The sequence below is a fragment of the Glycine max genome, chromosome 2, assembly GCF_000004515.6.
Source record: "Glycine max cultivar Williams 82 chromosome 2, Glycine_max_v4.0, whole genome shotgun sequence".
Lineage (NCBI taxonomy): Eukaryota > Viridiplantae > Streptophyta > Magnoliopsida > Fabales > Fabaceae > Glycine > Glycine max.
In genome coordinates this window covers 33801114-33829049 of record NC_016089.4, presented here as the reverse complement: position 1 = coordinate 33829049, position 27936 = coordinate 33801114, and the positions used below count along the sequence as shown (strand labels likewise).

Sequence of the window (27936 nt, the reverse complement as noted above, 5' to 3'; positions counted from 1 at the left end):
ATGAGAATTTTGTGCTTGTTGCATTTTCTTTTAACTTGGTATCTGCCAAATTCTCTGCTTGTGGGTTCTGAGTTGCAGGAACATACTATACTGCTTGCTAAATTTTCTGCCAAATTTTGTGCTCTTAGGAGCCTCAAAACAGTGAACCTTTCCAATAACTCGCTAGTGGGAGAGATACCAAACGAACTTCAGGGAATTGAGAGTTTACAGGATTTTCAAATTTTCAACAATCACTTGAGTGGTCTGATACCATCTTGGGTGGGGAATTGGACAAATCTGAGAGTTTTTGCTGCTTATGAGAATAATTTCAATGGAAGGATTCCAGGTACACTTGGATTCATTTCTGAGCTTAAAATACTTAATCTGCATTCAAACAACCTTGAAGGCCCTATACCATGAAGCATTTTTACTTTAGGAAGCTAGAAGTTATGATCCTCACTCAGAACAATTTAAGTGGTAACCTTCCTGTTGAAATTGGGAATTGTCAAACCCTTTACAGTGTTCGAATTGGCAACAATAATGTAGAAGGTAATATTCCTAAGAGTGTTGAAAATCTTTCTAGCCTTGTCTACTTTGAAGCTAACCACAATTATCTTTATGGTGAGCTGGTATCAAAGTTTTCTTTGTGTTCAAATCTCCTGTTTTTTAACTTAGTTTCAAATGGATTCACTGGAAAAATTCCGCCAGAATTTGGACAGCTTATGAATCTGCAAGTGTTAATGCTCTCTGGAAATCGCCTTTTTGGTGATATTCCAGAATCAATTCTGCAGTGCAAGAATCTTAGCATGCTTGACTTAAGCAATAACAGGTTCAATGGAACAATACCAAATGAAATTTGCAACATCTTTCAATTGCAGAACTTGCTGTTGGGTCAGAATTCCATAAGAGGAGTGATCCCTCATGAATTTGGAAGGTGTAGAAAGCTTCGTGAATTGCAATTGGGAAGTAACCATTTGAATGGAACTATTCCTTCTCAGATTGGTTACAAGTATAACTTGGAGATAGCTTTAAATTTGAGCTATAACCATCTTCATGGACCATTGCCCCCTCAATTAGCAATAGGGGTGGAAATAGGCCAGGTCGGCCTACAAGAGCCTACGACCTAACCTACATAAAGTCTGGCCTAAACTGGTCTGTTTAATTAAAATGTTAGGCCGAGACTTTTTTAAAAGCCTATTAAATTAAATAGACTATGCTTAAGCTTATTAAAAAGTCTCATAAGCCTGATAGGTCGGCCTATATATATGTATATATACTTATATTATTTTTTGGGTACCAATATATACTTATATTATTTTTTGGGTACAATTAATTTTTTTTTTAAAACTATTGATTACACATTACTGTTCCATAACTTCTATTCCTATAATCAAGTAAGACTTTAATTACAATATAGGTGTGAGTCATGTGCCCATTTATATTCCTCATTTTTATTGGCTTTTCTAGTTCTGTTAACGTTTCCTTTTTCTTTAACTTTCCTATTACGTTCCTACTACTCGAGAGCAAAGAGATATTAAAGATTTAATGTGAAGAAGACTTTTAAAGAGGCTATCAGGCCAAGCTAGGCTTTTAAAAAGACCAGGTCGAGCCAAAATAAATGCCTTTGATAGGCTATAGGCCAGGCTTAGACCTAAAAAATTCATCGTAGGCTAGGCTCAGACCTTTCATAGCCTGACCTAGTCGGGCCTATTTCCACCCCTAATTAGCAAGACTAATCAAACTTAGTTCTCTGGATGTTTCCAACAGTCATCTCTCGGGTATTATTCCAGATGTACATAATAGGATGTCAAGCTTGATTCACGTTAACTTGTCAAATAATCAGCTCTGTGGTCCATTGCCACAGTTTGGATCATTCCAGAAGAATCCTTCAAGTTATTTAGGCAACCAAGGGCTTTGTGGGAAGCCATTGAACACTACTTGTGAAGATCATCCTGATGATTATGAGCCTACGAAAGATCAATACCACCATGATATTGTTTATGAAACCATAGTAACTATATTTGTAGCTTGTTTTGCAGGTTTTATAGCACTAACTGTCTTTCTCGTTATCATCAGAGATTGGAAAGAACAAGTAGAAAATGATGCTGCGATAGAAGGTGATGGAACTAATAACAAATCATTTATAATATCAGGAAGGGTTTTTGTTAACAATCTAAGAGAAGCAGTGGACCTTGGTTTTGTTGTTAAGGCAACTCTAAACAAATCTAATATGCTTAGCAGGGGAGCTTTTAGTACAGTTTACAAGGCATTCCTGCCCTTTGGGACAGTCTTACTTGTAAGGAAACTGATCTCTATGGACATGACTATAATGTAGTGCCAGAGCAAGATAATTATCGAGCTTTGAAGGATGAGTGTCGCAACCTACCCTTCAGCGGGAGGGCGACACGTGACACGCGGGTGCGTCTTCCAAGAAAGGAATACACGTGAATTCGCCACCAACGTTTATTCGAGGAAAACGCTGGAAAAACCGAAAAAGACGTGGTCTACGAACTTAAGTGTTTAAAGGTTCGGGAGTTGTATTTACGCACGGGGAAGGTATTAGCACCCCACGCGTCCGTCACAAGGGACGTCGGCCTTTAATCAAGTGTGCGAATATGACTTTAATTTGTGTTATTTTCCCTTTTACGTTTTTATGTCTTTTTATGCCTTTTGTATTTTTTATATTTTTGTGGTCGACAAGGGTGTTTCCCTTGCTCCTATGTATTCCTCAATTGTGATAAGGAAATCAGACCTACGTACTTCTTTGAGAACTGAACGTTGGTTAAGTTGTTTTTATCTTTTTTGCAAGATATATTTTTATTGAATGAAAGGTCATTTAAGGCATTAAACAATCTTTCGATTCTTTCGAAAGGAGAGAAAACATTAAGGCATTGGACCATTAATGATCTCTTGTTTATTTATGAAAGAGGTAACAGAGCTACGTGTTGATTTTAGGCTTTTTAGAAATCCACGTTTAACCAATAAAAGCGGAAAAGACCATTTCAAGGCGTTGGACCTTAAAAATGGCATTTTAGGTGATGACAAAAGTTTGATTTATGAATTGGTTTTAGTCTTAGTTTCACTTTGATTATTAGTCAATTCGATTAAGAAAGAGAAATCCCAAAGAAAAACGTCCAATTAATTTTTTTGATTATTTTACTAAAAGATATTTTTTGATTATTATATTATTATTTTACCTCTTTTTTGGTTTTAAACGTGGTTACGGCATGACCGAACAGTCGGATTTCATTTTAACAGAAATTAAAAGATGTTGCAATTCAAATGATCGGTGGAAATTTATTTTATTTCTTGATTAGGCGAGAAAATGACTTAAATAAATGACTAAAGCACATCAAAAGGGGGTACGGAAAGTAAACGAAATGAAAATAAAATCAAGCGAAACAAGTGAGGACCACTAATGGTACATAAAATGAATTGAAAAGTTCGATTTCGGGAACTTACCGGTTGAAGACTGAAGAACGACGAAGAACGGTTGAAAATCTTCGCGAAATCACCCACAGAAACGTCTCGGACACGTTACGAAAGTGCCTCGGCTTGGATTTTCTTCGCAAAAACAATTTTCTCACTAATTTCAAGTGAATCTCAGATACTAGGAGGGTTGAACGAATTTGTTCTGCCCTCCTCCCCCTATTCAAGTGAATCTCGGATTACGTAACCATCCCTTCTTTGGCTTCTGGGATGCTACGGGACTTTACGGATTGCGCATTAACACTTCCTTTTGACTTTCGGCATGTCACGGAACTTCACGGATTGTGCAACAATGCTTTCTTTTGACTTCCGACATGTCATGGAATTTCACGAATTGCCTAACGATGGGTGCCAAGTACCTCGAAGTGGTCAAACGAGGGTCGTATCCCAACAAACGGATGGTCCCCGGACGAAATTAGGGTATGACAGTTGCCCCTTTTTACTTGTCTTTTATTGGAGATAAAAAGGAAGTAAAGATAAGACACTAATTTCGTTCGAGCAAAACATCATTCGGCTGGTGAATCTCCCTGCCAGCGGAACCTGCAAAAAATTTTGAAAGTGATCAGTACCAACACATCATCCTGATACTGTCAAATTCGTTCCTCTTGGTTGACACAAGGCACAAAATGACCATAACTTGTCTCTGTGTGCCCTCGGACACAATCGAGCCTCGGCGGCAGAGCGCAGAATGACCATAATTTGTCTCCGCCCACCTATCGACTTATTGTCCCTGAATGACAAAGGGTGTAGAATGACCATAATTTGTCTTTGCGCGTTTATCACTCGACTTAAGAAATCTGAATGACAAAGGGCGCAGAATGACCATAATTTGTCTCTGCGTGTTTATCACTCGACTCGCTGCTCCTAAATGACAAAGGGCACAGAATGACCATAATTTGTCTTTGTGCGTTTATCACTCGACTTGCGAAATCTGAATGACAAAGGGCGCAGAATGACCATAATTTGTCTCTGCGCGTTTATCACTCGACTCGCTGCTCCTAAATAACAAAGGGCACAGAATGACCATAATTTGTCTCTGCGTGTTTATCACTCGACTTGCGAAATCTGAATGACAAAGGACACAAAATGACCATAATTTGTCTCTGCGCGTTTATCACTCGACTCGCATGCCATCAGACACGATCAGGCTTGTATGGAAAGGCCCAGAATGACCATAATTTGTCTCTGTGTGCCATCGAACACGATCGCCTCTAGATGGCGAAAAGGTATACGGAATGACCATAATTTGTCTCCGCCTACCTATTGACTTACTGTTCCTGAATGACAAAGGGCGCAGAATGACCATAATTTGTCTCTACGTGTTTATCACTCAACTTGCTGCTCCTAAATGGCAAAGGGCACATAATGACCATAATTTGTCTCTATGCGTTTATCACTCGACTTACGAAATCTGAATGACAAAGGGCACAGAATGACCATAATTTTTCTCTACGCGTTTATCACTCGACTCGCATGCCATCGGACACGATTGGGCCTGGATGAAAAGGCACAGAATGACCATAATTTGTCTCTGCGTGCCATCGAACACGATCGCCTCTGGATGGCGGAAAGGTATGCAGAATGACCATAATTTGTCTTCGCCTACCTCTTGACTTACTGTTCCTGAATGATAAAGGGCGCAAAATGACCATAATTTGTCTCTGCGCGTTTATCACTCAACTTGCTACTCCTGAATGACAAAGGGCACAGAATGACCATAATTTGTCTCTGCGCGTTTATCACTCATCGAGTCTTACAAATAGCAAAAGTGCGCGGATGACCGTAATTGGTCTCCGCGTGTCAACGGGCATACACCGCGATTGAAAAAGGGTGCAAACAAAGGGTGCAGAAGACGATGTTAGTCTCTACGTGTCAATGGGCATATATTGCGATTGACAAAGGGTGCAGAAGACGACGTTAGTCTCCGCGTGTCAACGGGCACATACCGCAATTGACAAGTGGCAACGGACACATACCGCGATTGACAAAAGGGTGCAGAAGACGACGTTAGTCTCCGCGTGTCAACGTGCACATACCGTGATTGACAAAAGGGTGCAGAAGACGACGTTAGTCTCCATGTGTCAACGGGCATATATCGCGATTGAAAAAGGGTGCAAACATAGGGTGCAGAAGACGATGTTAGTCTCTGGGTGTCAATCAGATAACCGAAAGGTGTCTCCGCATGCTACCAGACTCTTGAGTCATGATAGCAAAATGTGGAGTGGTCGACAAAAGTGAAGCTTTTGCTCCTACGTATCCTCAATTCATGATAAGGAACTCAGACCTACGTAGTTCTTGATAAAGTGAGACTAAAATAGTCTCGGTGTTTCTTTTCACTGAAATGAGAACATGCTTTAGTAAAGAAACAAAACTTCCAACTGATCAGAGCAATATATGATTTTTTTTGGATGAAAACAACGTGTCTATCAGGGAAGGAGAGTATGCTGATGAAATTTTCTCATAACCATAAATGAGATTTTGGATGTTAGCGATTCGTCTCTAAACGAGCATTTAGAGGAAACACTGGGTCCAACAAAAATAGAAGAAAATCACTCAAAGTGTATATCAATCTCACACAGGTAAGTGTTTCATCCTAATTCCGAACCATAGATATGTCTTGACTTGATTTTGCAAATCATTTCCTATCAAATCAAAGATTACATGCTTGATCATGGATCGATAGGACCTTTTCTTTGGAATGGTGTTTCTTGTGGGGAAATTTGGCTTTGAGTGTTCTTGGCCTTTTCCTTTTCTGTTTTTGTTTAGTGTGAGGTGAACAAGCCACCGACGCACATGATTTTTGGTTGGCAATCGAAGGGAGAAGACCACTTTAGGTCGTGGTTTCCTTTCTTTTTTTGTTTTCTTGGTGACAATTCTTTATTGTTTAGATATTGCCTAGTCCAAAGACTTTTCTACATATTTCTTCTGTTTTCTTTTGATCCTTGATTGGGAATTTTTCTTTTGTTTTCTTCCAATTCTTGAATGGGAACTTTCTCATTTCTCTTTTTTTTCTTTCTTTTTTTTTGTTTTCTTCCAAGAAAAAGGATTGACATTCTCACCCTGGGTCAAGGTTTATGGTAAGTTGGCATTTCGGCTTAAGGTTTGTAGAACAACTGGATTAGGAAATTTTGGGTTTGGCCAGCGGTTCGGGTTTGGGTTTGGGTTTGGCCAGCGATTCGGGGATAAAGGGGACGTCTCACCTTATTTCCATGATACACATGCAACCATGATGATTAGGAAATTTTATGCAAAACTAGTCATGCATGCACCTACATGGACATTCAAGCATCAAACTTTTATGGTCATGTGATACTAGGGCTCAAGATTCATCTTCTCTATTTTAGTCAACCCAATGTTTCCAAAATATGTTCTTTTATCCATTTGTGCATTCATCCAAGTCCATTTTGGGCGTCCGGGAAAATTTCACAGTATTTTCCCTTCAAATGTATATGCACATTTTTTTCAAAAACTGGTTATGATCAGTGAAAAACTTTTTCAAAGAAAAGTTGGAAGTTGTCTCTTTTCACAAGCATGTTTGTTTTTTAGCTAGACAACTTTTTATTTTTATTATTTTCCTTTTTCCTTCCTTCTTTTTTCTTTTCTTACTTGCTCTCTTCCCCCCCCTTTTTTTTCTTTTTAAGCTATTATCATTTATTCATTTTCTCTTTCTTTCTTTCTTTTTCTCTTTGAAAAAGGTCGCACGGACGAGGGCTCACACTACCTACTTACGTCTAACCACAAGGTAAACAAAAAACGCACGAAATGATAAGTCGCAAAAACAGTGACAAAATAACTGGGAGCCATACCGTCAAAAATTTCTAATAGAAACGAACGATAATAATAGTAATGTTAGTAACCATATGAACAAAAACAAAAAATAATAGTGTCAACAATAATATAGACAATAACAGAAAACGTCAATAGAAAACCGTAATGTCAATAAAAAGGTGTGGTGACCTCGGTCACGTGGCTCCGGTTCCTCCCAAGAAACCGAGCAAGTCCGTCATCTCCTCCTCCATACGGGCCTCCTCTGCATCGCCAGGAGCTCCTGCAGGCGCCTCCCCTGCTTGGGCCACGGGCCAATCTCCGGGCCATGCGACCTCAGCCCTAAACTGATCTGGAGTAGGGCACGCAAAAGGAGCGAAACGTTGTCTCTACTGACTGAGGCTGAGCTAGTAGAGACACTCATGTATCTGCACCTGCCCCTGGTGGTTGGCCGCCTGCTGGCGAACCAAGTGCTGTAGATAATGCTACATGCCTAGTGACCCAGCGGGATCAGCCTGATGAGGTGGTGGCGGTGTGTCCGCGACCTGAGGTGCATTACCCTGCACCTGCCTAGGCGTGCAATACTTCTCAATGAAGGCCCGGGTGATCGGCGGTCAAATCACCTTGCTAGGAGTGACGAGAACCCCGAATGACTGGCAGAGGCCCGTGATCAATGTCGGAAACCCCAGGGCCCTGTTAGACTTATCCAGGTCTAGAGGGTGTTTGGTGGGTGGCATACCTGCAAATAAATAGATGGTGTTAGCAATCAACTGAGCTACATGGACGCTCATCCGTCTCAGGATGGCATACACCAACTGACACTTCGGCAGAGGGAGATCGGAGTTATGATCACTAGGCAAGACATTGCTGACCAGCAATGTCCTCCACGTCCGGGTCAAGGTGGTCATGCTGGTGCGCATGATCCGCACCCGCCTCCCTGTAGCGGTCTGGGCGAAATCCTGCCCCGGTGTGCATAATAGCTGGGCCATGGCCTCCTCGTCGAACCCGTCGGCCTTGTTCCTCCTCTGACTAAACTCGTACTCCTAGCCTTCCTCCAACACTAGCGGGTCACCCAGGAACTGGCTGAGGGCATCTACGTCAAAGGGAATCCACTGACCCCTCACCCATGACCGCATGTCTCGTACTCCCTCTTTTGTGGGCCAAGCATTAGCATAAAATTTCAGGACTATATCAGGGTCAAACTTAGCCATGGGAGTGACCAGCGACGTCCAATGTCGGCGAGCTATCTCCTCCTGAAAATCTGTGTACTCATCATCCCTGAGCTGGACCCGTCTCTCTCTGTGGAACGACCATCCTTTGATGGCCTCGAAGCGCTGCTGGTGCTCGGCACTCCTGAAACGGTGGCTATCAAATCCGGGGGCGGCACTGGTCCCTTCAGCCGCGGTGTCCCTCCTAGATCTCTTCGCGGAAAGCTTTTTCGGAGCCATTTCCTGCGAGGGCAAACATTTGGAAAGTTCGTTGACAAGGAATTACCGATTATTACAAACAAGAGCCAAACAATACTTATATGGTGCGAGCGTCAACATGCATTTTACAAAACAATCGCATTGGGGCACGTGCTATTTTTATGAGAGATACCTATATACATGCATTTACACATACACACACATAATTAATTTTTTGGGTGAGAGGCATTTTATGACCCGTATCCACGTATGTTTTTGACAAGCATTTCCATGCTACATCCCACATACATGCACATTTCTTTTGAAAGGCTACCTACTCACAAATATACATATTTTGAAAGGCATTTTTTGTTATATATTCATACACTTTGCAAGGCATCTTCATGCTATATATTCAACATTTGGCAAGGCATATCATGCTATATACTCAACATTTTGCAAGGCATTTTTCATGATATATATATTCACATATATACATACTATTGAAAGGTATTTTTCATGCTATATATATTCACATATATACATACTATTGAAAGGTATTTTTCATGCTATATATATATATATATATATATATATATATATATATTCACATATATACATACTATTGAAAGGTATTTTTCATGCTACCTAGGTGCAAGGTATTCCTCATGAGGCAGCAAATTCAAATTCTAGTAAAAAAACCTCTCAAACATGTTCTAATATTCATGCATCTTTTACATTCCAAACCCAAAACTTAGATTCCTAGGCGTAAGTCATGCTTTTGGCACTTTAGTCTAGCTTCTAGAAAACTGACCACACACTCACAATGATAGCCATATGTTCGTAACTCGTTCCACAAGCTAAATTTCACAAAAGCATGCGCAAATGGCATTGAGCCATTTCACCGAACACTTGGTGGGCGCATGTTTGGGCATGAAAATTTGGGAAATGGGGGCAAAGTGTCATGCCCAATTGCTTCAGAGTGCCCCATAGGCCTAGGGCCATCTCTTACAACCCCCTAACTCAAACCAATCAAGCATGAAACAAAGCCCAAAATTGCCCCACAGATTTGGGCACATTCACACAATTTAGAGCACCAAAAGAAGACCAAGATACATCAATGGAAAGCTAGAAAGCTCAAGAATGAGATGCTTACTTGTCGGAGTGAGTAGGAGTATCCAAAATGAAAGCAAAATACAACCAAATGAAGCATTTTGGTTATGAAGCATTATAGCCAGTCCATTTGCTTCCAAAGTTTCATGGCCTTGTAGGTGAAGACCCGCACCAACATCTGAAGGCCTTTCCTCATTCTTTAGAGGGAGTAGCAAAGGACTGGCTATATTACCTTGCTCCAAGGTCCATCACGAGCTGGGATGACCTCAAGAGAGTATTGCTAGAAAAAATTTTCCTTGCTTCCAAGACCACGACCATCAGAAAGGATATTTCAGGTATTAGACAACTCAGTGGAGAGAGCCTATATGAATACTGGGAGAGATTTAAAAAACTATGTGCCAGTTGCCCTCACCATCAGATTTCGGAGCAACTTCTTCTCCTATATTTTTATGAAGGACTCAGCAACATGGACAGAAGTATGATAGATGCAGCCAGTGGTGGAGCCCTTGGAGACATGACCCCTGCTGAAGCCAGAAATTTAATTGAGAAGATGGCTTCCAACTCCCAACAGTTTAGTGCCAGAAATGATGCCATAGTCATTAGAGGAGTGCATGAAGTAGCCACGAATTCATCTTCAGCAGTTGAAACCAAGAAGCTTGAAGGTAAACTAGATGCCTTAGTTAACCTCGTAACCCAGCTAGCCTTGAATCAGAAGTCTATATCTGTCACAAGAGTCTGTGGTTTATGCTCCTCTGTCGACCACCACACAGACCTTTGCCCTTCTGTGCAACAATCTGAAGCAATCAAACAGCCTGAAGCTTATGCTGCGAACATCTACAATAGACCTCCTCCTCCTCAACCTCAACAACAAAATCAGCCACAACAGAATAACTATGACCTCTCCAGCAACAGGTACAATCCAGGGTGAAGGAATCATCCCAACCTTAGATGGTCGAATCCTTCACAAGAGCAGCCACAACAACAGCCTTATTTTCAGAATGTTGCTGGCCCAAGCAAACCATACGTTCCTCCACCAATTCAGCAGCAACAGCCCCAAAAACAGCCAACAATTGAGACTCCTCCGCAACCTTCCCTTGAAGAACTCGTGAGGCAAATGACTATGCAAAACATGCAATTTCAACAAGAGACAAGAGTCTCCATTCAGAGCATGACTAATCAGATGAGACAATTGGCTACACAGTTAAATCAACAACAGTCCCAGAATTCTGGTAGATTACCTTCTCAATCTGTCCAAAATCCCAAAAATGTGAGTGCCATTATATTGAGGTCGGGAAAGCAGTGTCAACCAGTAGCATCTTCCTCATCCGCAAATGAACCTGCCCAACTTCACTCTACTCCAGAAAAAGGTGATGACAAAAATTTAAAGAATAAATTACCTAACAATTTCCATGCAGGTGAATCTTCCACTGGTAATTCTGATTTGCAGAAGCAACATATCCCTCTTCCATTCCCTCCAAGAGCAATTTCTGACAAAAAAATGGAAGAGGCAGAGAAGGAGATCTTGGAAACATTTAGAAAAGTAGAGGTAAGCATACCTCTGCTGGATGCAATAAAGCAAATTCCAAGATATGCTAAATTCTTGAAGGAGCTGTGCACTAATAAGAGGAAGCTCAAAGGAAGTGAAAGAATTAGCATGGGCAGAAATGTCTCTGTATTAATTGGTAAATCTGTTCCCCAAATCCCTAAAAAATGTAAATATCCAGGTACATTCAACATACCTTGTATTATAGGGAACAATAAGTTTGACAATTCCATGCTAGACTTAGGAGCATCTGTTAGTGTTATGCCTCTGTCTATTTTCAATTCTCTATCCCTTGGTCCCTTGCAGTCAACTGATGTGGTAATTCATTTAGCTAATAGAAGTGTTGCCTATCCTGCTGGTTTTATAGAGGATGTCTTAGTTAGAGTTGGTGAACTGATTTTCCCTGTTGATTTTTATATTTTGAATATGGAGGAGGGATTTTCTCAAGGATCAGTTCCCATCATTCTAGGTAGACCCTTTATGAAAACTGCTAGAACTAAGATAGATGTATATGCAGGCACACTATCTATGGAGTTTGGTGATATAACTATTCATTTTAATATTCTTGATGCTATGAAACATCCACCTGAAGATCTTTCTATATTTCGTGCTGAAATAATTGACAATCTTGTTGATGAATACATAACTGATCTTCATTCTAATCTACATGACTGTCACTCTTCATGCATTGAATCTGAATTTGCACTTGATCATATGTCTGAATCTGTACTTGATGCTGAGAGTGAATCTAAATTTGATGTTGATTACATGTCTGGTGATGTTTTACCTCTTGAGATTGATTTTCTAGAGTCAGAAAGAACTAACCATGTTTCAGGAAGTACATATACCTCTGACTTTCTTTATGAGCTACAGGCTGAGAAACCACCCCTTTCTACCACTATCCAGCCGGCCCCACCAGAATTGAAGTCTCTGCCATCAAATTTAAAATATGCTTACCTGGATGATAGCAAAAGTTTTCCAGTGATTATATCTGCCTCCCTTACTGATGAGCAAGAGGAGAAGTTGTTATCAATTCTCAAGAAGTATAAGAAGGCTATAGGCTAGACCCTGGCGGATATTCCTGGTATTAGCCCATCCACATGTATGCATCGGATAAATTTAGAGGATGGGGCTAAACTAGTCAGACAGCCACAGAGAAGACTCAACCTGGTGATTCTTGACGTAGTGAAGAAGGAGGTAACCAACCGACAGCCAATGGGTGAGTCCCGTCCAGGTAGTCTCGAAGAAAATCGGCCTCATCGTGATCAGAAACAAAAAGGAGGAGCTGATTCCTACTCGGGTGTAGAATAGTTGGAGAGTCTGCATCGACTATAGGAGGCTGAACCAGGTTACCAAAAAGGATCATTTTCCCCTGTCATTCATTGACCAGATGCTTGAACGCCTGGCAGGTAAATCTCACTACTGTTTCCGTGATGGTTTTTTTGGTTATATGCAAATTACTATTGCTGCTGAGGATCAGGAAAAGACCACATTCACCTACCCCTTCGGCACTTTTGCTTATAGGAGGATGCCTTTCGGCCTGTGCAATGCCCTTGGTACCTTCCAATGGTGCATGATTAGTATTTTCAGTGATTTCTTGGAAAATTGCATAGAGGTGTTTATGGATGATTTCACTGTATATGGATCCTCTTTTGATGGTTGTTTGGATAGTTTGGAAAAGGTTTTGAATAGATGCATTGAAACTAATCTTGTTCTAAATTTTGAAAAATGTCATTTTATGGTTGAGCAAGGTATAGTTTTAGGCCACATTATTTCCAATAAGGGCATTCAAGTAGATCATGCAGGATTCTACAGGCGTTTTATAAGAGATTTTAGCAAAATAGCACTCCCACTATCCAACTTGTTGCAAAAGGAGGTGGAGTTTGACTTTAATGATAAATGCAGAGAGGCTTTTGATTACCTCAGAAGAGCACTGACTACCGCCCCCATCATCCAGGCAACCGACTGGACAACCCCTTTTGAGCTTATGTGTGATGCATCAAATTATGCATTGGGGGCTGTCCTTGCTCAGAAAATTGATAAATTGCCCAGGGTGATATATTATGCTTCTAGGACTTTGGATGCTGCCCAAGAAAATTATACTACTACTGAGAAAGAGCTACTAGCCATAGTTTTTGCTCTTGAAAAATTTTGCTCTTATTTTCTTGGTACTCGCATTATTGTTTATACTGACCATGCAACTCTAAAGTACTTGTTGAAGAAGGCTGACTCAAAGCCTAGGTTGATCCGATGGATGCTCTGGCTCCAAGAGTTTGACTTGGAGATCCGTGATAGGAGCGGAGCACAGAATTTAGTTGCTGATCAGTTGAGCCAGATCGAACGTGTGTCTGATGAGGGTTCACCCATTCGGGATGATTTCCCGGATGATTATTTGTATATACTGTATAGTATTTCTGACTCTCTTTCTACTCCCTGGTTTGCTAACATTATCAATTATTTAGTTGCTTCTGTTTTCCCTCCCTTAGCATCTAAGGCCCAAAGAGATAAAATTAAAAGTGATGCTAAGCATTTTATTTGGGATGACCCCTACTTGTGGAAATTGTGTAGTGATCAGGTCATTAGACGATGCATTCCAGATCATGAGACTAACTCAGTCCTGTAGTTCTGTCATTCTTCCGCACCGGGAGGTCATCTGGGTGTCCAAAGGACAGCTCGCAAAGAGCTTGACTGTGGCTTTTATTGGCCCACCATCTTTAAAGATGCATGGAAGATTTGCAGCACTTGTGAGCAGTGTCAGAGAGCAGGAAATGCACTTACATGGTGACAACAAATGCCTCAGCAACCTATGCTATTCTGTGAGGTGTTTGATGTCTGGGGTATAGATTTCATGGGCCCTTTTCCTGTCTCTTTTGGTTATGTTTACATTCTCCTTGCAATTGACTATGTTTCAAAATGGGTGGAAGCCAAGCCCACTAGAACTAATGATGCTAAGGTTGTTGCAGATTTTGTCAGATCTAATTTGTTTTGCAGGTTCAAAGTACCTAAAGCAATCGTTAGTGATCAAGGAACCCATTTTTGCAACAGAACAATGCATGCCTTGCTTAAAAAGTACGAGGTCGTACACAGGGTATCCACACTATATCACCCCCAAACCAATGGACAGGCAAAGATTTCTAACAGGGAGATCAAGAGAATTTTAGAGAAGATTGTGCAGCCAAGCAGGAAAAATTGGAGTACCAGGCTTGATGATGCTCTTTGGGCACATCGGACTGCCTACAAAGCACCTATAGGAATGTCTCCTTATCGGGTTGTCTTTGGAAAGACATGTCATCTTCCAGTGTAGATCGAGCACAAAGCATACTGGGCAGTGAAGACCTGTGTCGCAACCTACCCTTCGGCGGGAGGGCGACGCGTGACTCGCGGGATGCGTGTCCATGAAAGGAATACGCGCGGAGTCGCCACCAACGTTTATTTGAGGAAAACGTCGGAAAAACCGGAAAAGACGCGATCTACGAACTTTAAGTGAAAGGTTCGGGAGTTGCATTTACGCACGGGGAAGGTATTAGCACCCCACACGTCCGTCCCAAGGGACGACAGCCTTTAATCGAATGTGCAAACATGACTTTGATTTTTTTTTTATGTTCCCTTTTCATGTTCTCATATCCTTTATACCCTTTTTATATTTTTTCTTTTTGTGGTCGACAAGGGTGTTTCCCTTTGCTCCTACGTATTCCTCAATTTGCGATGAGGAAATCAGACCTACGTAGTTCTTTCTTATCAAGTGATTCTTTTTTACTTTAGGAGGTGATCATTTTAAGGCGTTGGACCTTGAAAATGATCCATTTTACTTAGTAAGAAATTGAAATGACAAACTTCAAAAACCTATTTTTTATGGACGAGCTTGACTAGGCGAGTTGATTTTAGCCTTAGTTTCACCTTAGTTATTAGTCAATTCAATTAAAAATGAGAAATCCCAAAGAGAAAATGTCCGATTTGATTTTTCGCTTTATTTTACTAAAAGGTATATTTTTTGTTATTATATTATTTTTTACCTCTTTTTGATTTCCAACGTGGTTACGGCACGACCGAACGGTCGGAATTCATTTTAACCGAAGTTAACGGATAATACAATTCAAACGATCGGTGGAAATTTATTTTATTTTTAAGTTAAGCGAGAAATGACTTAAGTAAAATGGCTTAAGCACGTCAAAAGGGGGGTATAAAAAGTAAATGAAACGAGAATAAAAATACACGAAACACAATGTGGACCACTATGGGTACATAGAATGAATCGAAAAGCTTGGTTCGAGGTACTTACCCGTTGAAGATCGAAGAACGAATGAAGAACGTCGAAGAACGGTCAAAACCTTTGCGAAATTCCTCACGGAAAACGTTACGGAAGCGTTTCGGAAGCGCCTCGGCTTAGATTTTCTTCACGGAAACAATTTTTCCAAGCAAATTCGAAAGAGAGGGAAGTGCCTAAGGGGCTGAACCCTTTTCTTCTTCACTTCCTCCCCTATTTATAGCAAAATAGGGGAGGTGCTTGCCGCCCAGCTCGCCCAGGCGAGCCAGGTTGCTTCCTCCAGAAGCAACAGCCTTCTGGAGGAATCTTCTGGAGGGCCCATGTGGGCCTGGGTGCTATTTGCACCCCCATTTTTACTAAGTACACCCCTCTCTGCTTTTTTTTTTTGGTGATTCTTTTTTTGTAAAGTTACGGAAACTTACGAATTTCGTAACGATACTTGTTTTCTTTCCGTAATGTTACGAAACCTTGCGGATTACATAATCATCCCCTTTTTGACTTACGGAATGTTACGGAACCTCAGTTAATTATGCAACGATGCCTCCATTTGATTTCCGGTGTGTCACGGAAACTTACGGATTGTGCATCAATATTTTTTTGGTTTTCCGGCATGTCCTGGAATTTCACAAATTGCCTAATGATGGGTGCCAAGCACCTCACAAGGACCAAAGAAAAGTCGCATGTCATCAAGCAAAGGTCCCCGGACGAAATTAGGGTATGACAGTTGCCCCTCTTTACTTGTCTTTTATTGGAGATAAAAGGAAAGTAAAGATAAGACACTAATTTCGTTCCTCTCGATTTGACGAGAGTCGCGGGTGACCATAAAATCTCCACATGCAAATGACTTATTGTTCCCGAGGGAACAAAAGGTGCAGAAGACGACATCAGTCTCTGCATGCTATCAAGCGTTCTGTCTTACAGATAGAAAAAGAATGTTTATACGGATAACCACTCGGGTATTTCCGCCCGTCAGCGTGACTCAAAAGTCAGTATGACAGATCTTGTGAGTGCGGAAGATGATGTAAACCTCCGCGTGTCATCGGGCCCGCCGCCTCTGGATGACAAAGGGTGCAGAATGACCAAATTTTGTCTCTGCGTGCCATCGGACACGACTGTGTCTGAATGGCAAAGGGGTGCGGAATGACCAAATTTTGTCTCCGCATGTCATCGGGCCCACCGCCGCTGGATGACAAAGGGTGCAGAATGACCAAATTTTGTCTCTGCGTACCATCGGACACGACTGTGTCTGAATGGCAAAGGGGTGCGGAATGACCAAATTTTGTCTCCGCATGTCATCGGGCACGCCGCCTCTGGATGACAAAGGGTGCAGAATGACAAATTTTTGTCTCTGCGCGCCATCGGACACGGCTGTGTCTGAATGGAAAAGGGGTGCGGAATGACCAAATTTTGTCTCCGCATGTCATCGGGCCCGCCGCCTCTGGATGACAAAGGGTGCAGAATGACCAATTTTTGTCTCTGCGCGCCATCGGACACGACTGTGTCTGAATGGAAAAGGGGTGCGGAATGACCAAATTTTGTCTCCGCATGTCATCAGGCCCGCCGCCTCTGGATGACAAAGGGTGCATAATGACCAAATTTTGTCTCTGCGTGCCATCGGACACGACTGTGTCTGAATGGCAAAGGGGTGCGGAATGACCAAATTTTGTCTCCGCATGTCACATGACCTCAGGGTCAATATGACAGATCTTGTGGGGCGGCCGACAAAAGCAATGCTCTTGCTCCTACGTATCCTCCAATGAGGAACTCAGACCTACGTAGTTCTGGATAACTTGTGAGACTTGAAAAAGTCTCCACCGGAAGATGCTGACATCTCCGGAAAGGGCGCAGATGACCACATTGGCCTCTGCTCATCAATCACACTTAGGGTCACTGAATGAGGAGGTGCGGATAACCGTAAGGTGTCTCCGCGGACTACCAGCTCTTGAGTCATGGTAACAAAAAGCGGTGCAGTCGACAAAAGCGAGGCTCTTGCTCCTACGTATCCTCCAATGAGGAACTAAGACCTACGTAGTTTTGGATAACTTGTGAGACTTAAAAAGGTCTTGGTGTTTTCTCCACTAAAATGCAAACATGCTTTAGTAAAGAGACAAATATTCCAGCTGATTAGAGCAGCATATGCTTTTTTGAGTGAAAAACAACGCGTCTACCGGGGAAGGAGAGTCTGCTGATGAAATCCCCCATAACCATAAATGAGATTTTGGATGTTAGCATTTAGTTTCTAAATGACCATTTAGAGGAAACACTGGGTTCGACAAAAAATAGAAGAAATCCACTCAAAGTGTATCAATCTCACACAGGTAAGTGTTTCATCCTAATTCCGAACCATAGATATGTCATGACTTGACTTTGCAAATTATTTCCTATCAAATCAAAAATTACATGCGTGATCATGGATCAATAGGACTTCCCTTGGGAATGGGTTCTTTTAGTGGTTTTTTCGGTTTTTGTGTGTTTTTGGCTTTTGATTTTTTGTTGGCTTTTTCTTTTTCTGTTTTTGTTTGACGCGAGGCGAACAAGTCACCGACGCACAGGATTTTGGTTGGTAATTAAAGGGAGAAGACCATTTTAGGTCGTGGTTTCCTTTCCTTCTTTTTGTTCATTTGGTGACAATTCTGTATTGTTCAGACATTGTCCGGTCCAAAGACCTCTCTGCACATTTCTTCTGGTTTCTTTGACCAGGAGCTTTCTTCTTTTTTACTTTCTCCCATTCTTTTTTCTTTGACTTGGAATTTTCTTTCCTTTCTTTTCGCTTTCTCCCACTCTTTTTTCTTTGACTTGGAATTTTATTTCCTTTCTTTTCGCTTTCTCCCACTCTTTGATTGGGAATTTTCTTTCCTTTCTTTTTTCCTTTGATTGGAAATTTTCCTTCTCTTTTTCGTTGATTGGAAATTTTCCTTCTCTTCTTTTTTTGCTTCCGAGGGTAAGGATTGACATTCTCACCCTGGGTCAAGGTTTATGGTGAGTTAGGATTTTGGCTCAAGGCTTGTAGAATGGCTAGACATGATACATGTCAGGGTTTGGTTTGGTTCAAGGATAAAAGGGGATGCCCCACATTATTTCCATGACACAAATGCAAAAATGATGATTTGGAAACTTTATGCAAAACTGGTCATGCATGCACCTATGCGGACACTCAAGTGTCAAATTTTTATGGTCATGTGATGCTAGGGCTCAGGATTCATTTCCTCCATTTTAGTCAACCCAATGTTTCCAAAATATGTTATTTTATCAATTTGTGCATTCATCCGAGTCCATTTTGGGCGTCCGGGGAAATTTCACAGCCTTCACCCTTCAAGTGTATACACATTTTTTCAAAAACTAGTTATGATCAGTGAATTTTTTCAAAGAAAAGTTGGAAGTCATCTCTTTTCAAAAGCATGTTGGTTTTTCATCTAGACAACTATTTTCTTTTTTCTCTCTTTTTCCTTTTTTTTATTTTTTTATTTCTTTTTCTTGTTTGTTTTTGTTTTTTTTTTCTTTTTTTTTTCCATGAGGTATTTTGCTACCTATACATGTGTATATTTTTGTGAGGTATTTTTGCTATATACATGCATATCCAAGGTATCTTGCTATCTAAACATACATATATATGTTTTGTTAAGGTATTTTTGCTATATACATGCATATCCAAGGTATCTTTCTACCTAAACATACATATATATATTTTGTGAAGTTTTTTTTTGTTTACATACATGCATATCTAAGGTATTTTCACTACCTAAACATACATATATATATTTTGTGAGGTATGACTACCTTCCGAGCTTGCGCTTGTTTTATTTAAATTCCCAGGATCACGAGCAACTAGGTGCGTCCTACTATAAAAAGTGATCAAATAACAAGCATAGATTCAAAAGGTACTAGGTTGCCTCCTAGTAGCGCTTCTTTAACGTCTTGAGCTGGACGCCTAATGATTTGTCGGTCATGGACCTAGTACTTTGCTTACCTTTGGCTTTGGACTTGGTAGCCTATTGGTCGGCCATGTGGTGTAGGCAATACTCAAACCTTTTTGTGGATGAGCAGAGGTGAACTCTAAAGGTGGTGGCGGTGCGTCTATTGCCCGTTACCGGCCACCCCAATGCTACTGTGGTGTCTCGCCCTGCGCCTGCCTGGGGGCGCAGTACTTCTTGATGAAAGCTCGATTGGTAGGGGGGCCTGATGACCTTGCTGGGGGCGACATGCACTCCCTAAAACTGACAGAGACCCGTATTTAGAGCTGGCAACTCCAAGACCCTGTTGGCCTTCTTCGGGTCCACTAGGTGTCTTGCGGGCACAATCCCTGCAAACAATAGATGACATCAGAAATCAGTTGGGGGAGGTGCATACTTACCTATGCCACGACGACATGAACTTGCTGGGGGGAACGGGCGCCCTGTAGGGCCGACAGAGGCCCGTAACCAGAGCTGGAAACCCCAGGGCCCTGTTGGACTTCTTCAGGTCCACTGGGTGTCTTTGTGGGTGCGATCCCTGCAAACAATAGATGGTATCAGAAATCAGTTGAACCATATGCATACTTACCCATGTCGGGACGACACAGACCAACTGATACTTTTGCAGGGGGAGATTGGCATTGCGGTCGCTGGGCAGAATGTTGCTAAGTAGCAATGTCATCTATATCTGTGTAAGAGTGGTCATGTTGGTGCGCATGATCCACACTCGTCTCTTTGCAGTGGCACGGGTGAAATCTTGCCCCGGTATGCATAGTAGCTGTGTGATAGCCTCCCTCTCTGGTTGTGCTCGCACAGTTGGCCCTCCTCCAATATCAGGGGGTGGCCCAGGAACCGTTAAAAGGAAACTACTGGTCCCTTAACCGGGAGTGCAAGTCTCAGTTAAGCATTTAAGGACAGAGGACCTTAAATTCTCTTAAGGTGCGGATGTGGAGCACACTGAAAATGAGGACACGTAGCCCTCTAAAGGTGAGGGCGTGCAACCCTCTCAAGGCGAGGATGTGTAGTCCTCTGGAGGTGAGGGCGTGCAGCCCTCTGTTGGCGAGGACGTGTAGTCCTCTCAAGGTGAGGGCGTGCAGCCCTCTGTTGGCGAGGACGTGTAGTCCTCTCAAGGTGAGGGCGTGCAACCCTCTGTTGGTGAGGACGTGTAGTCCTCTCAAGGTGAGGGCGTGCAGCCCTCTGTTGGCGAAGACGTGTAGTCCTCTGATGGCGAGGGCGTGTAGCCCTCTGAAGGTGAGGACGTGTGGTCCTCTAAAGGTGAGGGCGTGTAGCCCTACGAAGGTGAGGATATGCAGTCCTCTGATGGCGAGGGCGTGTAGCCCTCAGAAGGTGAGGACATGCAGTCCTCTGATGGCGAGGGCGTGTAGCCCTCTGAAGGTGAGGACGTGTGGTCCTCTAAAGGTGAGGGCGTGTAGCCCTACAAAGGTGAGGATATGCAGTCCTCTGATGGCGAGGGCGTGTAGCTCTCTGAAGGTGAGGACGTGTGGTCCTCTAAAGGTGAGGGCGTGTAGCCCTACGAAGGTGAGGACATGCAGTCCTCTGATGGCGAGGGTGTGTAGCCCTCTGAAGGTGAGAACATGCAGTCCTCTGATGGCGAGGGCGTGTAGCCCTTTGAAGGTGAGGGTAACTAGTACCCAAGGCGAGGGCGGGTAGCCCTCTCAAGGCGAGGACGTGTAGTCCTCTAAAGGTGAGGGTACTAGTACCCAAGGGTTCACCCTTATGAGAAAGCAAGAGATCGACTCATCGAGAGGATCGGTCATCCCAAATCCAAAAGATTTGGACATTTAGATGTAGGAAATCAATGTAGTTAACATGATTTTGAGGGATGCAAATGCATGCAACCTTTGTTGTGAAATTTGGGTAAATGCGGACTTTATATGAAACAATGCAATGTAATGGAAAGTTGTACAATGTTCATGACATTCTTTCCCTATTTTGTGAGTTTGATTTTGATTTGATTTTTTTTGGAAAACACAGATTGACTGTCCTTTTGAAAAAGGTGATAATTCATGCAACCTCATCCTATCTTTTTGCAAATCTCTCCGGGAATTCCCTCAGAGTGTATGTTCTTTTTGATTTAGTCATTTGACCATTTTGGAGTGACGGCAATGGAGTCGTTTGATGTTTAATCAATCCATTGAAATCCTAGGGTTTGTCCCCCCCCCCCCTTTTTGTTTAAAAACATCGACGGGTGTGAACTTTTGATCGGCCCGTATGTTCACTTGAGGCTTATGCACGGTGCCCCTCATTTCCCCAGTGTAAGGCTTTGAGGTACCAATCGTTGTCTTTTGTCATGACCTTGTAGGAGGGAACCTATTGGGTGAGAACTTCTAATCTGCCCCTAGGTTCACTTGAGGCTCATGCACGATGCCCCTCATTGCCCCAGTGTAAGGCTTTGAGGTACCAATCGTTGTCTTGTTTTCATAGCCTCGTAGGGAGGAAGAATGAAAGAAGCAGTTGATTCTTGCAAAAAGAATTTTCCAAGGATGAGAAATAGTTGAAGGATTTTTTGATGGATTAAGTCAAATGACTCCTATGTAGAAGCAAGATGTTTTGATGTTTTGATGATGCCAAAGGATCAAGTACTTCCAAGTTTTATTCAAGACAAGAATCCAAGAATCCAAGAAAATCAAGATATATGATCAAGTTGATCTCTAGAATCTTAGGAAAAAGTTTCCAAATTGAAAAAGCAAAAGGTTTGGCCAAAGACTTCTATCCAAATCATTTTAAATTGAGATTTACTCTCTGGTAATCAATTACCAGCAGCTAAAAATGTTTAGAATAGTCACTAGAAATTTGAATTCAAAATTTATAATGTGTAATCAATTACACATGGGTGGTAATTGGTTACCAGCAGTTTATTCAAATTTTAAAGCCTGTAATCGATTTCACAAGTCTTGTAATCGATTACCAGAGGAGATTTTCAGAAAATAATTTCCAAGAGTCACATCTATTCAAATGGTTTATGAATGGCCATCAAAGGTGACTTGGAAACACGAATTTAAAGAGAGTTTTCATTGCCCAAAAGTTTTATCCTCTCAAAAAGATTCCTTGGTCAACCACTTGCATATTCAATAAGGAATTTTGATTGATCTTCATTGTACAATCTATCTCTTTTAAGAGAGATTTCTTCTTCTTATTTCTGAAAAGGGATTAAGAGATCGTGGGTCTCTTGTTGTAGAGGATTCCTGAACACAAGGGAAGGGTTGTCCCTGTGTGGTTCAGACTTTGTAAAAGGAGTTTTACAAAGAGAGTGGAAAATCTCAAGTGGGTTGCTTGAGGACTGGACGTAGGCGCGGGAAGTGGCCGAACCAGTATAAATCAAGTTTGCATTCCTCTCTTCCTTTAAACTTCTTTTATTTATTGCTATTTATCTTTTGCTTTAAAGAAGTTTATTTTGAATTGTCTTTTGAGTAATTCATGTTAAGGGTGCATTGTTAATCCAAAAAGAAAGAGTGATAGTTCAATTGGGGAATAGTCTTTGCATCTTAATTCAACCCCCCTTTTTCTTAAGGTAACTAAGGCCATTTGTCCAACATCCTATTCTTGATAACTCACTTCTCTCTAAAAAGACAAAATGAGGTCACATGAACGTCTATATTTTTACTTGAAAACACAGTCAATCAAATGCCTTTTTATTTTTTATTTTGAAACTTATTTTTTATTTTGAAACTTATTTGTTTTGAACTTTGCTCGTTGTTTTACGGCACCCCCACCAACGTGCAAGATGAGTAATCTCTGATTGAATGGTCTTGGAAGTCAACACTCAGGAGCGCAGGTCGCTTGAGCAAACAGACCAATGGCTTGTACCCACATTCCGGTGAAAGTTGAATAAGCAAACATGCGTTTGTGAGAGGATGAGGGACAAAGATATCAACTTTATCCATTTCATTTAACATTGTAACTGTGGTTTACAATAATGGCATAAACTTGGAAATCCTGATGAGTCATTAGAGACACCTAACAACAGCCTTCAAAATTGCCCCATGTGTGGCATCTCTTGTCAATATCAGGATTTACACGCAATTCTCCTCAAATTTCAACCAGCCCGCATCAATTAGACCTTGCGCCTTACGCTTCAGAGCCCTACAATGCTCAATGGAACGCCCCGGGGCTTCTCCGTGACAAGCACACGTTGCGTTCGAGTCGTATTCTCGGAGAAATGGAGGTTGATGAACCTTGGCTAGGGTTATGGCTACCATTGAATTATCAAGTAGATATGGGAGCAAGTCAGCATAGGACACTGGAATTAGGGTGAATTCTACAGGCTTTCTCGCTGCAAAATTCATTTCTTGGTTGGTGTTTTTTGGTTTGTGCTAAAGGTGGTCTTCGTCATTGGAAGTGCGGTAGACAGACTTTGTGGTTGATTTAGGGATGGCCTTTGTGGATAACTGGGCAGTGGGTAAGGAGGAGGTTTGTTATTGGCTGAGTAATGACATTGTTGGGTTGGTGGGAAACTTGGCCGTATAGGAATGGCAGTCACAGCATGGGTTTCTCCCTCTTTCTCACCCTCTTCATTTGCCCCAGTTTTCTCATTCGTCCTAGTAGAATGATCAAATTTGCCTCTTTTCGGACCCACATCGATCCTTTCACTGGCGAAGACCAAATCCGCAAAGCTTTGAGGGTGCGCAGCCCACCATCTTTTCATAGTAGAGTATCAATAATGTGTCTACCATCACGATTATCGTCTCCCTTTCCATCATTGGGGGTACCACCTGGGCCGCCAGATCCCTCCACCTTTTGGGCGTGTTCTTTGAAAGATCCGTCCCCCTTTTTGCACATGTTCTGTAGTTGCATCCTATCCGAAACCATATCAAAATTGTACGGATACTGCCTAACAAAGGCAACCATTAGGTCCTTCCAAGAATGGACTCGGGAAGGTTCCAAGTTAGTGTACCAGGTAACAGCTACCCCAGTAAGACTTTCTTGGAAGGAATGTATCAGCAATTCCTCATCTTTTGCGTATTCCCCCATCTTCTGACAATACATCTTTAGATGGTTCTTGGGACAAGTAGTCCCCTTGTACTTGTCAAAGTCCAACACCTTGAACTTGGGAGGGGTGATGATATTGGGTACTAGGAACAACTCTTCTAGGTTAGCAAAGGAATAATCTTCACCTCCTTCAATGGCCCTGAGCCTTTCCTCTAGATGATCCGCCTTTCCCTTTTCGGCCATAGCAGGAGGGGCTCTTCCCACCGCAAAATGCAATGGTTGTGGTTGTGGGCGAAACTGAGGGCCCTCCAAAGTGTTTTCAAAGGGTATACCACCAACTGCTTGCCCTTCAGTGGCATATCTGAGCCAAGGCTCGAAGTCGGCTAGATTGTGGTGGGGAATTTCATGTGTCTCTTCCACGGTTTAAGAGACATGTGCATGATCAGTTTGGGGTTGCTGGCTCTCAATGGGTATAGGAGTGGAGTTATTGACATTCTTATTGGGAGTGTACGCCACATTGGGTGGCGTATAGTTGAGAGGCAAGCCATATGGCGGGAAGGCGTGCTGGTTTTGAATTTGCACATCATGGGGGCCGCCCGTACTTCCCAAATCTTTGCCTACCATATCTGAGGTTGGATGATTCATTTGGTTGATGCCGGATGGGGACGTCGGGTTCTCCTTAGCAACAACGCTGGTAGCGGCTATTGCAACCGCATTGGCTTCCATTATCTTCTTCACGCTCATCATGGCCTCCATCATTGTGGCCATTTTCTCTTTAATAGCCTCCATGTCGGCCTTCATCTTCTCTTGTATCTCCTCTACTTCACCCATTACTCTAGCTCTAGCACAAGTTCGGTGAGGGCACCGTAAAGCATGTGTTTTTTTTTTCTTTTTTATAACAATGATTAAGTTCATTTTATTTTATTTTATTTTATTTTTCAAGGAAAGAATGCAATGAGCAATGCAACCAATGAAAAGCATGGATGTATGCGAATGATGTACAGTTGAAGTATTGCGAATATTTACGCAGGATATGGGGTTGAATCAATTTAGATTTTCAACATGGTCCATGACATCTTTGTCAAGGTGAAACTGGAAGTAACAAGGACATCAACAATCCTAAATATGTTTGGCAGTAGACGAAGCAGTGATGTGACTCGATTCATCTTTTGCCCCAATTTTGCAAGACGGTTACTTCCATATTTCAACTTGACTTGATGAACCTTTTTGTAAAAGCATGAGCTTGGTTCAACCCTATAATCCAAGGAATGGCAATTCTGATCGCCAATACTTCAACAACATCTCATAGGGATGAATGACTCGGGCATACTTTAAGCTTATGCACGGAAAATGTAATTATGAAATTGAGATGCCCGAAGAAACACCATTTCCTAGTTAACCATGCATTAGGTACCATGTTCAATTATTTTGTTTTGTTGTTGTGTGTTTTTTTTATTTTTAGAAATGGGTTTATGATCCCAACATGGTTGGCTCATGGTGCCTAACACATGCAACTAAGAATGTAGTGTGAAGTTTCACGCTTCCCCTTTTTTGTTTTTGTAGAGGAAAACACAAGGATGAGCAAACATGAAAACAAATGGTATGCAATTTTGCAGATCAAAAAGTTTGTTGAACGCATATGCATGATGATGCCATGACTCATGCAAAATGTGAGGCTGGAATATGATAACGGACAAATGCAGGAACGATATGTTCATTATGATGTTATGAAGAGATGCTTATGCGATGCATGATATGAATGCATTTTACAGACATGAGAGCCCGGGAAATTATCTCTTCTTACTTGCGCATTTGGGGGCGCAGTGCCCCATGTGTACAATTAAGAAGGTGATATGGACCTTCCGGCTTCCCGGGACAAAGGACGAGACCAACATACAATGCATGCTAGAGATAAAATGCGGGAGTGACTTGATTCGCACTGATTTTTGGAGTAAAAACGTGGGATAAACTCATTTTATTCAAAAAGTTATAACTAGTCAAGATCTGAGCGACAATACAAACTTCCTAGCGGTTTCTAATCATATAGTCCATTAAGTCTATCATATGCTGACAATAGCTGAGAAGTCTGTGGATCTCCTCGGGGGCGGAGTAGGTTTCCGCCATTGCTTTGGCCTTGGCTAGCAATCGGGGAAGTTCTTGACTCCTGTTCAAAGTAAGAGCAAATTGGTCCATCCACATTGTTGCCTCTTTGGTGCAATGAATCAATTACCCTTTCCCTTGCTTCCTTTTCTGCTGATATCTTGGCGTACTCATCCTCTAGCCTTTGCTCGTGAGTCGCTGCTAGATTTAGCTTCTCTTTGCACTCATCGACGATGGCCCACATATTCCCTTCAGTCTCGCTTAACTGTTGGGACAAATTTCTTTTCGACCTAAGGCAAGCCTTTAGCTCGTCCTTCAAGATCATGCCTTTGACCCGTGATGATTCCTTTCACCTCTTCGTTCCAAGGCTTCAGCTGTGGCCATATTGACGTCCCTTAGTTCATCATACTCTTTTCAGACTTTGATGGCTATGGACTTGAACTTCTCTTCGACTACCCGGGCTCTTTCAAGCTCTGCCTTTAGGGCTTGTACCTCATCACTTTCTTCCGAAGCTTTAACCTCATCGTCTCTCACAGTCTTTAGATTTAGGAGCCAATCCAATCCTTGTGTTCGGACTCTTAGCCACTTATGATAGCCGCCGATGATCCCATTACTGCTTCCCCTAAGCTCTCTGTCCTTTCTTCACACCGCATCCTATGCCTTGCGAACTCCTTAGAGTACCTTTGCATTGGGGTCACAGAAACCCCGTGTAATGAAAGGCGTGATGCTTTTGTCTAATGGCGCTCCTCTCACGGGGTAGCCAAGCTGTCTTATGGCGAGGACGAGATTATAATTAATACAACCCCTTGTTCCATCAAGGGAACATTTGGACATCCTTCGCATGAAGATAGAATCCTGATTCTTCCTTCCTTCTAGCGAGGGAACCAATTAACAGACGCCCCTCTATGCTAGCCAAGAGTTGGTCCCAATTCGTCTTTCTTTTTTTCGACGCACGAGCGGTGACCTTGTAGCGGATAGACGAGCCTACCTTCTTGGAGAAAAAGGTGCGAAACCAGCCACACATAGAGAGCCGGTGTACAACAAACAATTCTTGCGCTGCTCTTTTCACATCTCCGGTCGAACGTGTCATTCATGGCCAAAATGGCGACGACCGGGCTTTCCTTGCCATGCTGAAAGGCGAGGAAAGCGTCAATCATTGCTAGGTCCACTAACCCTTCCATATTCGGAAAGAGGACAACTCCAAAGATCAAAAGCGCCAAGATGTCAATAAAAGAAAGCCCATTTGCCTTGATTTTCCAAGGCCTTTGCCCTTTCCTCCAAACACTTCCTTGGTACTCCGACTACCCCATTCCTGTTTTGCTTTACCCGGTCCAACTCCTGTGCTGAGATTTTCACTACCTTGGCAACTCTTGTCGT

General features: G+C 42.2%; 1 non-coding gene and 1 pseudogene across 1 annotated transcript; one reads left to right on the top strand and one right to left on the bottom strand.

Moving 5' to 3' along the window:
- The window catches only part of LOC100777896 (leucine-rich repeat receptor-like tyrosine-protein kinase PXC3), a 49612-nt pseudogene continuing 21676 nt past the window's right edge, over positions 1 to 27936 (top strand).
- LOC113000985 (small nucleolar RNA R71) lies at positions 10066 to 10172 on the bottom strand. The gene has a single exon (XR_003266293.1). It is a non-coding gene; the product is annotated as a small nucleolar RNA R71 (small nucleolar RNA).